Source organism: Rhinatrema bivittatum, chromosome 1 (assembly GCF_901001135.1).
Source record: "Rhinatrema bivittatum chromosome 1, aRhiBiv1.1, whole genome shotgun sequence".
Taxonomy (NCBI): domain Eukaryota; kingdom Metazoa; phylum Chordata; class Amphibia; order Gymnophiona; family Rhinatrematidae; genus Rhinatrema; species Rhinatrema bivittatum.
Genome location: NC_042615.1, coordinates 548,295,473 through 548,310,829, shown reverse-complemented (window position 1 = coordinate 548,310,829; position 15,357 = coordinate 548,295,473). Strand labels below are relative to the sequence as shown.

Below are 15,357 nucleotides of genomic sequence, written 5' to 3'. Positions count from 1 at the left end.
AGGCCAGACCCCCTAAACCTTCCTAAGTAACCTATATATTTTTTATTTTATTACTTACTCGCCGTTCCTAGCAGAAGTAAAATTACACAGTAGGGGACCCCGGCTCGCACTTGTACACATAAATAAGTACACCATGCCCACGCCCCACCCCTTTTCCTGCAAAAGATTTTGGGTGCATTACGGGAGATATGTGCATTGTCGCAGGCCTTTTAAAATCTGTGCAGCGCGCATCCAAGACATGCACATATCTCCTAGTTTTGGCCCACGCAAGGCTTTTAAAATCAACCAGTAAAAGCATATTAGGAATTTCTGAAGCAACAAAGATATGCATTTAAATAAATAGCAAGGGATTTCTTAAAATGTTAACTCTGTCACTCTAAAAAATTGTTTAAATAAATGTCATTCAGAAAATATGTCAAGAAGTTTTTTTTGGGGGAGGGGGAAGGAATTATTATCACCTATCTTATGCTTGCCAGTGTTACAAATAAATTCATATCATGCTCAAATAGAACATAAATAAGCGTTTATTTTGTTCTCAGTTGGCTTGAATTTTTCAGGTACCAGCTGACCCTGCCACCAAACCTTTTCAGAGTTAGGTGACTATTCACATACCTGGGGAGTCTCCAGATTTGGTTCAGAGTCTGGAATTCTGAAGGAATTGCTGCGTCTTCGGGCCAACACCCAAAAACCTTGGGTGCTCTTCCTTCTTCCTGCCCAAACAGACATAGAAGAGAAAGATCACCAGAGCTATGTGAGCAGGAAGGAAGAGGAATGTCAGCCCATGCGGAGAAAAGGGGCAGAATCTGTCTTTGTGGCAGGGCCACCTCAGATTCAATCTTTTGGCAGCCCGAAAAGATCAGGGCCTCTGCGGAGCCCATCGCATGGCAGCACAAGAAGAGGAGGCCTGGCAGCAGAGCTGCTATGGACCTTAGCCATGATGGCCCAAGAAGAAGAGGCCCAGAGGGGAGGGAGAGGGCAAGACTCTTATAGAGTGTGTGTGAGTGTATGTGTGTATGTGTGAGTGAGTTGAGGGTCTGTCTATGAGTAAGAGAGAAACAGCATGTGAGAGTGAAAGCCTGTATGTGTGTGTGTGTGAGCAAGAGAGAGCATATGAGAGTGAGAGCCTATGTGTGTGTTCGAGAGAGGGAGGGAAGCAACAGGAGGAGAGAGAGAAGAAACAGAAAAAAAAAAAGAGATCCTGTAAAAGGAATTAGGAAAAGACAAGGAGGTAAATGTGATAAAAACAAAAGACTGGAATCAAATGATTACAAAACTAAGATCAGACAACATACTGTAGGTAAAAAAAAAATATATATATTATTTTGAGTTTTTACTTTAGTGATTGGCATATGCGATCTTTGGGAATGTGTATTATATACTTGTATTTTGTTCTTTCTTCAGTATTCCACTGTTCAGTCTGGTCTCTCAGGCTTTCTATTTGATTTTTCTGCGTTTCTGTTTCTAATGTTTTATCTCTTATTCTGTATTGGGTAAGGGTCTGTCTGTGTTCTGCATGTGTAACTGAAGTGCAGTATTTCTACTAATGTGTAGTTTCTCTGTAGGGATTTGTAGCAGTCCGGCTTGTTCTGTTTCCCCAGTGGGGTATTCATGTTTTAGGGCATGGCATAATATTTTTATTGCTGCCTTTTCGTAGATAAGGTTGCTGCTGTTTGAATCTTGTGATTCAATGCTGTCATGGTATGATTTGGCAAGTTTCTAGATGTCCCGTACCATGGTGCCAAAAGCTGTCACCGGAAGGCTTTCTGGTGACAGCTTTTGGCGCCATGGCATAGAGACGCCATTCAGTAAAAATCCTAGCTGCTGTAATTTAAGAAGTGTAGCACATAATGGAAATTTATGGCACTGTGAAAATGAGATTGCTTGATGCAGATCTTTAAATGAAACAGGGATCCGTGTCAGGTAATATTACTAAGATGAATGGTTATGAACTATCATGTTCTGCCAAATTCTGCCAGAGAAGCTAAGTGCTTTAATTTTTAATAGCATTATTTATTTAAAAAATGGACTATGCTTTGACCATATGATTATATATAAGGCAAATTGAAGGCTGACTGAGCTAATAATACCTAGTTATGATGGTCATGCAAGGTTATCAAGATTTATGTTGATTGGAGGTATTTTCATTACACTTCACTTTATATAACACTTACCTGCTCTAAAGTTAATAGTCAAAGACAGACTATAAACAAATGGTCCTCAAAATGATTTGCTTTCTAATAAACCACTGTTCACTTTTAACAGTTTCCCAAACAGTAGAAACAACCAAAAAAAATGATAGAAAAGAATGGTGTAGTCCTCTTGGTCCCACAAATCTCTTCTTCCCCCCGCCACCACAACATCATAATACCCCTGTACCACCATACCAGTACAGCAAGCATCTTCCATCCCACCTTCCACACTAATCTACTGACATTCTCTCAGCCTTCCCCCTTATCCCAGGTCAAGTGGCATCCCTCAAGGTCAGGAATCATGTTCCATTGCTCCTCTCCCACTGGCCGCAAAAATTAAGATGCTGCCAGTGAGAATCCCCTGTATGTCATCTGACACTGCGTGCATGCATGGTGCTTCACCTGCATACACAAGCACCATACAAATACTATAGAAACCAGCCAAGCTGCCTCTATGTGCTACTAATATTCAAACATTGATATATTTTTTGATAACTCAAAAGTTATCTGGTCAAATGCCTTTGAATATTGACCTCTCGCTGTTCACAGTCTATCCTGGGTCTTCCACTTAGAGACTTTTTATATATGTGGATACTCCACTCATGTAATAATATCTGAAAATCAACTTCCTGCTTCTTGTAAATTGCAAGAGATTTGAAGTTCACTGAATAGAGTTTCTATTTATTCATTGTGCAACTCATGTATAATTGATTTATTTATTTAGTGAAGGCATAACCACAAATTCTAACAACATCATCTCTAAGGGGCGGATTTTAAAAGCCCTGCTCGCGTAAATCCGGGCGGATTTACGCGAGCAGGGCCTTGCGCGCCGGCGCACCTATTTTCCATAGGCCTGCCGGCGCGCGCAGAGCCCCGGGACTCGCGTAAGTCCCGGGGTTTTTTGTCGGGGGCGGTCGGGGGCGTGTAGGGGGCGGGGCCGATCGATGCGGCATTTTGGGGGCGGGACACAGCATTTTGGGGGCGGGCCCGGGGGCGTGGTTTCAGCCCGGGGCGGTCCAGGGGCGTGGCCACGCCCTCCGGAACCGCCCCCGGGTTGCGTCTCGGCGCGCCAGCGGCCCGCTGGCGCGCATGGATTTACTTCTCCCTCCGGGAGGCGTAAATCCGTGGACAAAGGTAGGGGGGAGTTTAGATAGGGCCGGGGGGGTGGGTTAGGTAGAGGAAGGGAGGGGAAGGTGAGGGGAGGAAACGGAGGCAGGCTGCGCGGCTCGGCGCACGCCGGCTGCCCAAAATCGGCAGCCTTGCGCGCGCCGATCCTGGATTTTAGAAGATACGCGCGTATCTACTAAAATCCAGCGTACTTTTGTTTGCTACTGGTGCGCCAACAAAAGTACGCGAACGCGCATTTTTTTATAATCTACCCCTAAATGTCAACTTCAGTTTTGGCTGTCTATTTCTACATTTAGTAAGACAACAGTCCTCGACAATATGCAGCACTTTCTGAAACTCTACTATATTCAAAGCCAACAACTAAGTGAAAAAACTGTAATACTACTAATAGAGATCACTTAGTAAGACCATCCATTGGAAGTTTTTAAGCTAAATATTGTGAAGACAAGGAGGAATATACTCATAATAGGTTACTGGCACCATCATATCATCATCAATTCCTACACTGCCTCCACCCAATGTTTTAAAAGATCATGTTTTTTAAGCTTTTATATATATGCAATTAAAATGCTTGTGCTTATCTTCCAATAATGTGCATCTCAGAAAGCAGCATGGTCAAAAGTTCTGTTACTTAACACTTGACACAGGCAGGATTTCAAAATGGCGTCTTCATCAAGGGTTTGTCACTCTTCTTCACTGCTGCAAGTACATACATCACTTTTAATCTAACAAAGCACATAGGATGCCATTTATATATCCAAAAGATGTAAAAAGATAACCAATCACAAGCTAGATTGTAAGTCAATTGGCTCAACCAGAGTAGATATTACTCAACATATATTGAATGCTACTATTATTTAAAAATTCAATTAATGAACCAATGAGAAACTCTAAACATCAAATCATTTGATAAATGCTTAATAATTCAGTATTAAATCCATAACACTCCTTATATATGAACAAAGAAAAAATTATATCCTAAAATAAAGTTTGCCATTCCAACCCATCACAGAGTCCAACAGGAGATAAAGTCTGTAAAGTTAATATCCAGCATTGTTCACAGAAGTGTAATCGTGCCTTTCTATTCCCTCCATGAGTGGTGAGATGTTCCAGAACTTTCCATTTCAACTGTGAAAAAGTGTGCGATCAATCTACACAATGTTGAACCATTGGTGCACTGTGTTTGTCTGTATGCAGACAGCTTCGATGTTCAATCGATCTTATGCAAAACTTGTGTTTGGTATGACTCACATACATTTTGGACATGGACAGATAATGGCATAAACCACATAATCCAATGAGAAATCTGTCGAGCTGTGTTTGACAACCTTGTACTTTGTCAGAGGATCAAATCCAAACAGATCCGAGGATGGTATTAATGTAGAAATGCGTGGCGTATACTGGACAATAACAGTGTAACATCACAAAGGTTATTTATTTTATATATGCACACTGAACAATGTGAACAAAATTAAATATACAGTAAACAATTGTGTGAATGCGAAGGACCCCAACACGGCCGTGTTTCACATCGAGCTGCGTCAGGGGGACCGGAGATTTCAAATTTGTATATTGTGTAAGGAGCAATATATTTTAAGCGGCTGAGACACCTGCTGGAAACCAGCTTAAAGGTAAAATGTGAGAAAGTTTTTAGAATTTGGCTCATAGCATAAAGCTCAATGTGAGTCTTGGAAACATCGCAAAGAGAAGTGCTTCGAGGCACCAGTAGGATCAGCAAGGCGCTTAAGTCAGGAAAATTCAAAGAGGTTTTTTAATTTCATTATTCAAATCAATTTCAGATTCAGATTGGGCATGGAAGAAATTTGTTTCAAACAGCCTGATGTCTCAAGGACAGAAGGTGTTTACAGTGTTTAAATTCTAGAAGCAGACCAAAAGGTCTCCAAACGTCAAGTTGAATGAGTTGAAGGACTATCCATGTATTTAATATCTGAGTTACTCTTGCTAATGCAACATGTTGAGGGACACTGGTATATAAAGCTCTAATATCCATAGTACCTAATACCACTTGGGAATTCAAAACCAGAAGAGTTTGCAAATTGTGTAAAAAATATACAGTGTCCTGTATATCATCCCCTAGTCCAGACCTTTGCTTCGCCTGACCATGCTATTGATCATCTCTTAGTCCAGACCTTGGCTTCGCCTGACCACGCTACTAATCATCTCCTAGTCCAGACCTCTGCTTCACCTGACCACGATACTGATCATCCCCTAGTCCAGACCTTTGCTTCACCTGACCATGGAATTGATCATCTCCTAGTCCAGACCTCGGCTTCGCCTGACCACGCTACTAATCATCTCCTAGTCCAGACCTCTGCTTTGCCTGACCACTCTACTTTTCCTCTCCTGGACTTGACTTCTGCCTTGATTGCCACCTGCCCTGACTTCAGCCTGTTCTACGATGCCTCTACAGTCTTAGTCCTGGGCTTGGCCTTTCAAGCTTCAGCCTGCTCTCTTGCTCAGGTGCCCCCTGTCTGACTCTTGTTCCTATTGGCGCCTGGGTCTCCAGGACTCCGCCTCATCCAGTACACTCATCAGTTCTGCTGTTGCTGTCCCTGGGCTGACCTCATCATCATCTCATTGACGACCACGGATGGAGGCCCACCTAACTCCAGCCGGCCCCGGTACCCAAAGGCTCAACCCACGGGGAACAAGGGCTGGTATTGGTGAAGCTCCAGCCAGCCTCCATCAGTCAGCCCACTCCGCCTGCCGACGGTGTGGACCCATAGAGCCTCCCCTATGGGTAGCGTCAACCCCACCTCAGCCCAAGGGTCCACCTCCTGTGCAACATCTAGGGCAGAAAAGATAATGGATCCAGCAATTAGTCCAATAAATGTTTTGGGGTTGGTCTAAGTCTTTTCTAATGGGCTGGATCATAATTTTGTCCATTTGGTTAAGAATGTTCTGAACGTTCTGGGTAGCATATTTCAGGTGATCCTTGAACCAAGCTTTAGTTGGAAGCAAATGCATGTTAGTGATGTTAAAATGTATCTGGATCACATGTTGAGGGTCCAGCAACACAAGGTGTTCAGGGTGACAATCTGGGACTGTATGATGAGGAAGCCAGGGGTGTCTTGCATCACGATGCTGGAGGAAGGACCAGGCTCGACCAGCTTGACAGCTCCTGCTCCTATCACTAGCAGTACTAGGAGAATCACCCTCAAACTACTCCTCTGTTTTATTGTTAATGTCAGTGTCACTGGGCATGATATTTTGATCCACAAATTTATGAGGGTGACAAGGTCTGAGCTGGTTACTGTGAACTCATTTAAGGACATCTTCACCATCAGAATTTGTCTTAATTCGAATAAGATACACGACTAGTGAGACTTTATCCACAATTACAAAAGGTCCTTTCCAGCTGGGCAAAAATTTGCTTTCTTTGGCTTTGTTTTTACTGTAATTATAGTAAAAGACCTTGTCTCCAATGTTATACTCTTTAGCGGTAACTTTTACATAATAGGCTTTTCTACCTCTGACATTTGTCTCCAAATTCTTGTGGGCAAAGGCAAAAATGTTTTGCAAACGTTCCTGCAGATGGGTAACATATTCCTTTACTAGCCAAAGTAATATTGTTTTTTACTGCATCTCGTTCTATCTTACCTTTTACCTTGTAGAAGAAGGATTCGCTCATGAAGGAATCCTCGCTATTGAGCATCAGGGGTACCTGAATGTTTTGTGTGTCTGCTAGCAGGACAAACATTGAAATGGCATCTCCACTCTGGTGTATGTCGGTCAGCTTCCTAGGGTGTACCAGGTATGTGTTTTTGGTTACAGGTAGACATATCTTCTGAGCTCCTGAGACTACTCAGCTCTGGTCAGTTGAAGATGAGTTTAGGTTGAGGCAAATCTCCATTCAATCAATATCTAGGACAATGTTGAGTATGGTCTCCTTTTTCAAGAGGATAACATTGCCATTATTATCTCCCCCTTCTTCGGGCTGTCTGTACTATAGTACTAATAGGGAGGAATCTGCAGATGTTTGGAAATTTATTCTGAGAGTAGTCTCTTTCTGCTCTATGGAGCAGGAACTTTGGGCCTCCTTCCCCCTTTGAGCCACAGGAGAGGGTACCTGACCTGAGTACACAAGACTTCATTTACATAATCAAGGATGGGGGGGGGGGGGTGTCTTAGGAGAGGGGGTGTCTTATGAGGAGTTCATTCCCAATTAGGAATTCCTTACCATGGGTCTTGGTGATTAGAACTGGGTGCTTCACTTCCATCTTCTCTATCTGAAGGGTGATTCATGCCTTACCTCTGACCTCCACAGGCATTCCTCTATATGCCCCTGTCCACTTCACATGGGACTACTCTTGGTGTGGACCTACTATCTAAGAAAGCAGAAAGCTTGTCAAACAAGCTCTGCATGATTAGGGTGACCTCAGAATCCATATCTTGGAGACCCTCCCAATTGAATACATTTTGTATTCTGATGGGGATCATGTAGCGGATTCCCTGAGGGTTTAATTTCCTTAAGAAATACTTATGCTTCCTGCCAGAGTCCACATGCAGAAGGGGTGTAGGACTCTGCTATGGCTGGATATCACCTGGTACTGTAGTGGAATGGGCCCTTCTAGGTTTGAACAGGGAAGGCTCCTGGGCACTTATGGAAGAGACCTGAGGAGGAAAAACAGGATTGGTTAGTCATTGTGTGCTAGGGGAGGACCCAGAGGTGTTCTAGGCTTGGTGCCACTCTTAGATTCCTCAGAATTTTTCTCTTTTTTCTGAGGAACTTTATCTGGCGGAGCAGGTAGACTGTGGCTTTAGTCGCTAAGTTTCTGCATGATGGCTGTCAGCTCAGCCAGCTGATTCTCCATAGGAGATCACTGGTTATAGTTTTGCCACTGCCCCCCAGTTGCGATTTCTTTTTGGTGACTGTGAATCTCCTGCACCCTTTTCTGGGTTAGCTGCTGTGCCATCAGATTGCTCCTGGGGAGGAGGCATCCAGGGCCTGTCAGATTTAGGATAAGAAGATAGGGGGATTAGTTTCAAAGTGTATCTCTGGACTCTGACTCATGGTGGACACTGGATTCCTCTCCTCCTTCTTAATCTGTCTTTTGCTCCCTTGGGGCAGACTTTCCTTTATGACAAATGGCATACAGCCTTTCTGCTTCCTCTAGGAGGAAACTTAATGGTGCCTCCCTGTGGAGATATAATGGAGTTTGCAGAGTAGGGGGAAGAGCCTCAAAAAAGAGGTTTTGGAAAGCAGTCTTGTCTGCTTCAGTGGCACAGGGTTCCCCATAAAAGAAAGTCTGCTTTAAGCAGTAGCTAAAAGCTCTGGGACTTTCTTCATGGCCACATCTTAGATTATAGGCAGTCTGCCATGCCAACATACTGTTAGCATAAGTTCCAAAGTGAACTTCAAGGGCAAACTCAAATGTGTCTAAGGAATCGTTTACCTCAGCAGGGATGCTAGCTATGTATTGTTTAGCTTCTTCACTGAAACTCCATGAGAGTAGGGCCACCTGGTCTTTTTCAAAATGTGCACTCAAGAATTTTATGTAATCCAGTTAAATGCTGCAAAATATTTGAGCCAGAATTCTCTCTAAACAGAGTAAGTAATGTACGGATGAGCTTAATTTGTTTAGTGAGGTTTGAAGCTCCCTATAGTGTTGGCTGGTGGTAAGCCTATTGTGGTGTTGAGCTCTGATGCCAGCCCCCCTTCTGGGAGGATGGGGGGGCAGTTCCCTCTCCCTGTCCCAACAGCTGTACTTAGAAGTTAATACCTCTGTTTTGTCCCCTGCTTTAAGCTTTTCCCATGGTTCAGCTAATTTCTCCCCATCTTGGAAACAAGTCTGTCTATGGCTCTGTGCTATGCCATTCCTCTTTCCACCCCCACTGATCCTTATGGAAGTGTGGGGTCAGAGGCACTGCTTGAGCTGTGCTGGGATACTCTGATGTCTGCATGCTCAGCTTTGGAAAGACAGGATTGTGCATTACATTATCTGCTTCTTTCAATAATTGAACCATACTTTGGGACAGCTGTAACTGGTACCTAGATTCTTTTAAATCAGATAGCAATTCCTGATTCTCTTTCTCTAACTTTAAATTTGCTTCTTGCAGCTGGCAAAGACGAACTGCATTTTGTTTGCTTTGCTTGTCTGCAGAGAACTTCTTATCTCCCACTATTCTAACAAGCATTTGAATCTCCACAAGATGTTGGATTAATGTTTTATTTTCAGCTTTTAACAATTCAATCTCAGTAAACTGTTTCCTGAAGAGACAAGTTCTATAATTCAAGCTGCTGGATTTTCTTCTCTCTCTATTTTGGCTATTAGTGGCAGCTAATTGCATTTGTAGTTCTGTCAACTGTTTTTTAAAAGACTTAATCTTTTGTCTGACTCTTCGCACTGACTTTAATAGCTATTTCTAATTCTTGAACTCGAGGCTCATCTGGGTCTGAATCTGTCTTTTCATCTTGCTCTCTAAGCCTTTCCTGCAATGCCTGAATCTGTTCAAGGTATGCAGGTAGCTTATCTAAATGAGGGTCTGTGGGCGGAGCTCAGCCACCTGTTTTTCTAAGGCTTGTGGTTTTTCTGTTAATTCAAGGTTCTGTTTTGCCATTAACTTGTGATCTGCTTCTTGAGTGCACATTTTTCAATAATGCTAACTACTTCTGATCTTAGCTGGCTAACATTTTGTAATACCTGATTTGTTGCCTGTATATGTGAGTTATCACTTTGCACTAATTCTCTTAATAAGTGCAAAATGGTAGCATATTCAGCTAATGTCTTAAGGGTTAATTTAGATTCACTAGCCAAAAATTGCAATGTAGTTAAGTAAAGATTTGTAACATTACTTAACTGCAGATACATTTATTTTAATTTAAATTCTCCCGTACCCTAGAGATCTGAAGTAGTACATCGTCTTTCTTAGTGAAAACGTGTGTGACCTTCACTAATGCTTCATTTTCTAGTTCTATTAAATCTACCTGTTCACCTAATATCATATTTGTGGATGGGCGTGGTCTATCCTGTTTTGGTGAACCTCCAGAATATAAGCAAGTTTAGGGGTGCAGGGACTTGTCTGTTACAGGACACGTCTAATTGAAAGAGGTCAGATCCAGGCAGCAGGCAAATATGGTCAGGTCCAAAGCAAGAGTCTAGGCATTCAGGCCAGAATGAATGAAGACACTGGATGAGCAAGGAGAAGGGGACGAAGCTGGATGAGACAGGAAGGAGAAGACAGGTCTGGATGAGGCAAGGCTGAACGAGGCAAGGATGGAAATGGCAAGAATGGACAAGGCAAGGCAGGAACAACAGGAACACAAGAACCAGGAATGCAGGAAGAGATGAGAAGCAAGATGCTGGAGCAAAATGCACTGCAGAATGCAGGTAACCCATTGCTGAGGCACTGGTAGGCAGTCTGAGAAGCCCTTATGTAGGAAGTGCTTGTTTATGTCATCAGAGGATATTGCAAGGATTTTCCTTCTGCAGGTTCTTTAAAGCAGAGCGTTGCGTGTGTGCCTTAAGAGATTGGTAGCAAGGCGGAGTGCTGGGTCAAGCATGGCGGCATCTTTGCCACGCTGAGGTCAGGGCCTTCCAGCAGCATCAGGATGAATGCAGCCAACTCACAAGGACATCCCACAAGATGCAAATTATAACATCCTTCTGATCCTTGATATCTCCCTCTATAAGACTCTAAGTTGAGCCAGCAGCAGGAGTCCCCATTACCTGCTCCAGTTTGGATCCAGCATAGATATGAAAATGCTAAACTAGCTACCTAAGTCAGCTCATTATATACAAAGGTTGGGTGGGTGAGGGTTCTCAGATCTGATGCTTTTCTTTTCAAGGGCAGGTGGGAGAGAGACTGGCCAAGCTGGAGCCCAAGGATTTTTTGAAAAGGCCATCTGAAATGACATAAATAACATAATGAAATACAAAGCAGATGTGTATTCAAATGCCAAGTGCTGTAAATGTCATGGAGGCAACCTTTGCAGAGCTGGAGGAGTTCAGAATTAAGTGAAGAGATTTTTCAGGAGGGCGTTAGCTAAAATATCAATTTCCATTCAACAGCTTTGCAATAGAGACTGTATTTCTTTGTCCTCATCTGCACTTTTTCCTTTTTTTAACTCTGAGATGATATCTTATATCACTTTTTCATTTGTGACCTCTATTGGAACAGTTTTCTATTGTTCCAGCATTGGAAAGGAAACAGTGAAAGCAAGTTCTAAGGGTTTTGGAAGTTGGTGGAATTTGAAATATGTGCAAATTTTCAAACAAAACGTGAGAGAACTGGAATGTTTGACTTGTAAATTATTTCTAAAATATATATATATTTTTTTTTTTAATCTTTTACACCAAATTCGTAGATGCATATTCTTTTATTTTTTAGAGCAATTTTCAAATTTACAGGGTAATTTATCATTTCCAGATTAATGCAGGTTTTAACTACACCTTTTTTCTGCATGTTGTGCCTGCATTAGCAACTGAAAAGGTTTTTATGAGAGAGAGAAAAACTCTGTAGAGGTCAATATGTAAGTTTACTATTTATACCACTGTATGAGGGGGCACTATTAACTCGGGGTGAGATTTGGGGGATAGGGTAGGATTTGGGGGAAAGTTTTACATACACAGTCAGAGGTACGAATAGCAAAGTTGACATCTGTGAAAACTTTCTGTCATTTGGAGTGATGCAAAGTAAAAGAGGAGTTGATTTGTACAATGTACTCTCTTCCTAGCTTGATGCACTCTTTTCCTAACTGCAATCAAGCTAGGTAGAGAGTACATTGTAAAAATCAGCTCCTGCTTTACATTTTATCACTCCAAATGACAGAAAATCTTCACTGATGTCAACTTTGTTATTCATACCTCTGACTGTGTATGTAAAACTGCCCCCCCCCCCACCTCACCCCGAGTTAATAGTGCCCCTTCTTACAGTGCCATAAATAATAAACTTATTAGAGATGTGAATCATGTGCCAGATCATCTTAACGATCAGATTCGGCTTGGGGGGGGGGGAAATCTGATCGTTAAGATATGTGAATTGGAATCGTTTCTGATTCCAATTCACATCGCTAATTTGTTTTTTAGGGAGGCCCGCACCGCTAAAAAAAACAAACCCACCCGACCCTTTAAATCGACCCCACCCTCCCAACCCCCCCAAAACCTTTTTAAATTACCTGGTGGTCCAGGGGGGCCTCGGGGAGAGATCCAGGGGGGCCTCGGGGAGAGGAGAGATCCAGGGGGACCTCGGGGAGAGATTTCCCATTCCCAGTCATCAGCTGTTCTAAAATAAAATGGCACCGATGCCCCTTTGCCCTTACCATGTGACAGGGTATCCGTGCCATTGGCCGGCTCCTGTCACATGGTAGGAGCACTGGATGGCCGGCACCATCTTTAAAGATGGCGCCGGCCATCTTTACTCATCAGCCCCTATTATATAATAGGGGCTGATGAGTAAAGATGGCCCTATTATATAATAGGTGCTGATGAGTAAAGATGGCCGTCGCCATCTTTAAAGATGGCGCTGGCCATCCAGTGCTCCTACCATGTGACAGGGGCCGGCCAATGGCACGGCCAATGGCACGGATACCCTGTCACATGGTAAGGGCAAAGGGGCATCGGCACCATTTTATTTTAGAACAGCTGATGCCTGGGAACGGGAAATCTCTCCCCGAGGCCCCCCTGGATCTCTCCTCTCCCCGAGGCCCCCCTGGACCACCAGGTAATTTTAAAAGGTTTTGGGGGTGTCGATTTAAAGGGTCGGGTGGGGTTGTTTTTTTATTGGGCCATCGGCGCCATTTTAATTAGTGGCAGCCAAAATGGCGCCGATGGCCCGAGAGCAGGAGATCGCGCCGGGACCCCCCCCCCCCCCACTGGACCACCAGGTAATTTAACATTTTGGGGGGGTTCGGGAGGGTAAGGAATTGGTTTTAAAGGGTCGGGGTGGGTTTAGGGGTTGTTTTGGTGTGCCGGTTTCCCGCCCTCTCCCAAATAATTCCCGTGCCCTATTTAACAATACAATACAAATGCCCCTGACGATAAATCGGGGGCATTTGTATTGTATCGTGCACTCTAACGATTTAGGACGATTTTAAAATTATCTGACGATAATTTTAATCGTTCAAAAACGATTCACATCCCTAAAACTTATATATTATCCTACACAGATGTGCTCTCTCTCTCTCTCTAACCATGCCCCCTTTTTTTGTTTTATCATGGGTGCTATTTCCACTATATTTATAGCATTTTGATGAATCTAGGGGTACGTGTTTTGGGATAACATCCACAGGTACTTTTTACCTTCAGACTTTTCTCCAAGTTTCTACATGCATAGACAAGGAAATTTCTTCCTGCTTTTTCCATTATTACTTTTTCCATTGAAAATAACATGCATAGAGTTGAAAAGAGTGTTCTACATATAATATTTTTCTCCCCTGACCAAAATAACTCTCTCTCCCTGCCTTCCACCTTCCCCCAAGAACACCTTCTCTTAACCCAGCTTAAAGAACATGCATGGTGAAATAATGCATTGAGAGAGGACAATCAGGCCAATACAGTAAAAATCACGGGAGAGCGGGCGAGCGCCCTCTCTCCTGGCACGCACAAAGGCCACTCTCCTGTGCACGCGATTCAGTAAAAAAAAATATTCAAATTAGGGCCCGTGGTAAAAAGAGGCACTAGGGACATTAGTGCGTCCCTAGCGCCTCTTTTTTGACAGGAGCGGCGGCTGTCAGCGAGTTTGACAGCGGATGCTCAATTTTGCCGGCATCGGTTCTCAAACCCGCTGACAACCACAGATTTGGAAACCGGACACCGGCAAAATTGAGCATCCGGTTTTCAACCCGCGAGCCGCGGGCCGATTTTAAATTTTTTTTTTAAATTTTTTAATTATTTTTAACTTTTGGGACCTCCAACTTAATATCGCCATGATATTAAGTCGGAGGGTGCACAGAAAAGCAGTTTTTACTGCTTTTCTGTGCACTTTCCCGGTGCCGGCAGAAATTAACGCCTACCTTTGGGTAGGCGCTAATTTCTGAAAGTAAAATGTGCGGCTTAGCTGCACATTTTACTTAATGAATCACGCAGGAAAAACTAATAGGGCCATTAACATACATTTGCATGTTGCAGGCGCTATTCGTTTTTTTGGGGGGGGGGGGGTTTGAATGCGCGTTTTCGACGCGCTATTACCCCTTACTGAATAAGGGGTAAAGCTAGCGCATCAAAAACACGCGTCCAAACGTAGGTTAACAATACACTCCGCTGGAGCGCACTGTACTGTATCGGCCTGAATGTGCAGAGGGCTGATTTATGCAGGTAAAACACTTTGGGGTAGATTTTATAAATTTGCGCGAGGGCGTAATTTTGTTCGCGCACCAGGCGCGAACAAAATTACGCTGGATTTTATAAGATATGCACGTAGCCGCGCATATCTTATAAAATCCGGGGTCGGCGCGCGCAAGAGGGTGCACATTTGTGCAACCTGCGTGCGCTGAGCCCGGCGCGCATTGCCTGTTCCCTCTGAGGCCGCTCCAAAATTGGAGCGGCCTCGGAGGGAACTTTCCTTCGCCCTCCCCCCACCTTCCCCTACCTAACCCACCCCCCGGCCCTATCTAACCCCCCCCCTACCTTTGTTGCCAGATTTACGCCTGCTGAAATCAGGCATAAATCTGCGCGCGCCAGCAGGTTGCTGGCGCGCCATCACCCAACCCGGGGGCTGGTCCGGAGGCCTCGACCACGCCCCCGGGCCAGCAGCACGCCCCCGGTCCCACCCCGAACCGCCCCCTGACCCCGGTCCCGCCCCCAGACACGCCCCCTCCCCGCCCCTTTTACAAAGCCCCAGGACTTACGCGCGTCCTGGGGCTGTGTGCACGCCGGCGGCCTATGCAAAATAGGCGCACCGGCTCACGAGGGCCCTGCGCGCGTAAATCCGGCCGGATTTATGCATGCAGGGCATTTAAAATCTGGCCCTTTTTGCACGTGTACATGACTTTGAAAGTCATCTGCCTCATCTTCAAAATTTCCAAATTTAGTGCTTCCAAAACCTTAGAACTCTAGGAGGCTCAAGCTGGCAAAATACT

The 15,357-nt window shown here is 44.1% G+C and overlaps 1 protein-coding gene across 1 annotated transcript in view; it reads right to left on the bottom strand.

Moving 5' to 3' along the window:
- GCNT1 (glucosaminyl (N-acetyl) transferase 1) overlaps positions 1 to 15,357 on the bottom strand; it is a 211,208-nt gene that overhangs the window by 65,603 nt on the left and 130,248 nt on the right. The window lies entirely within an intron of this gene.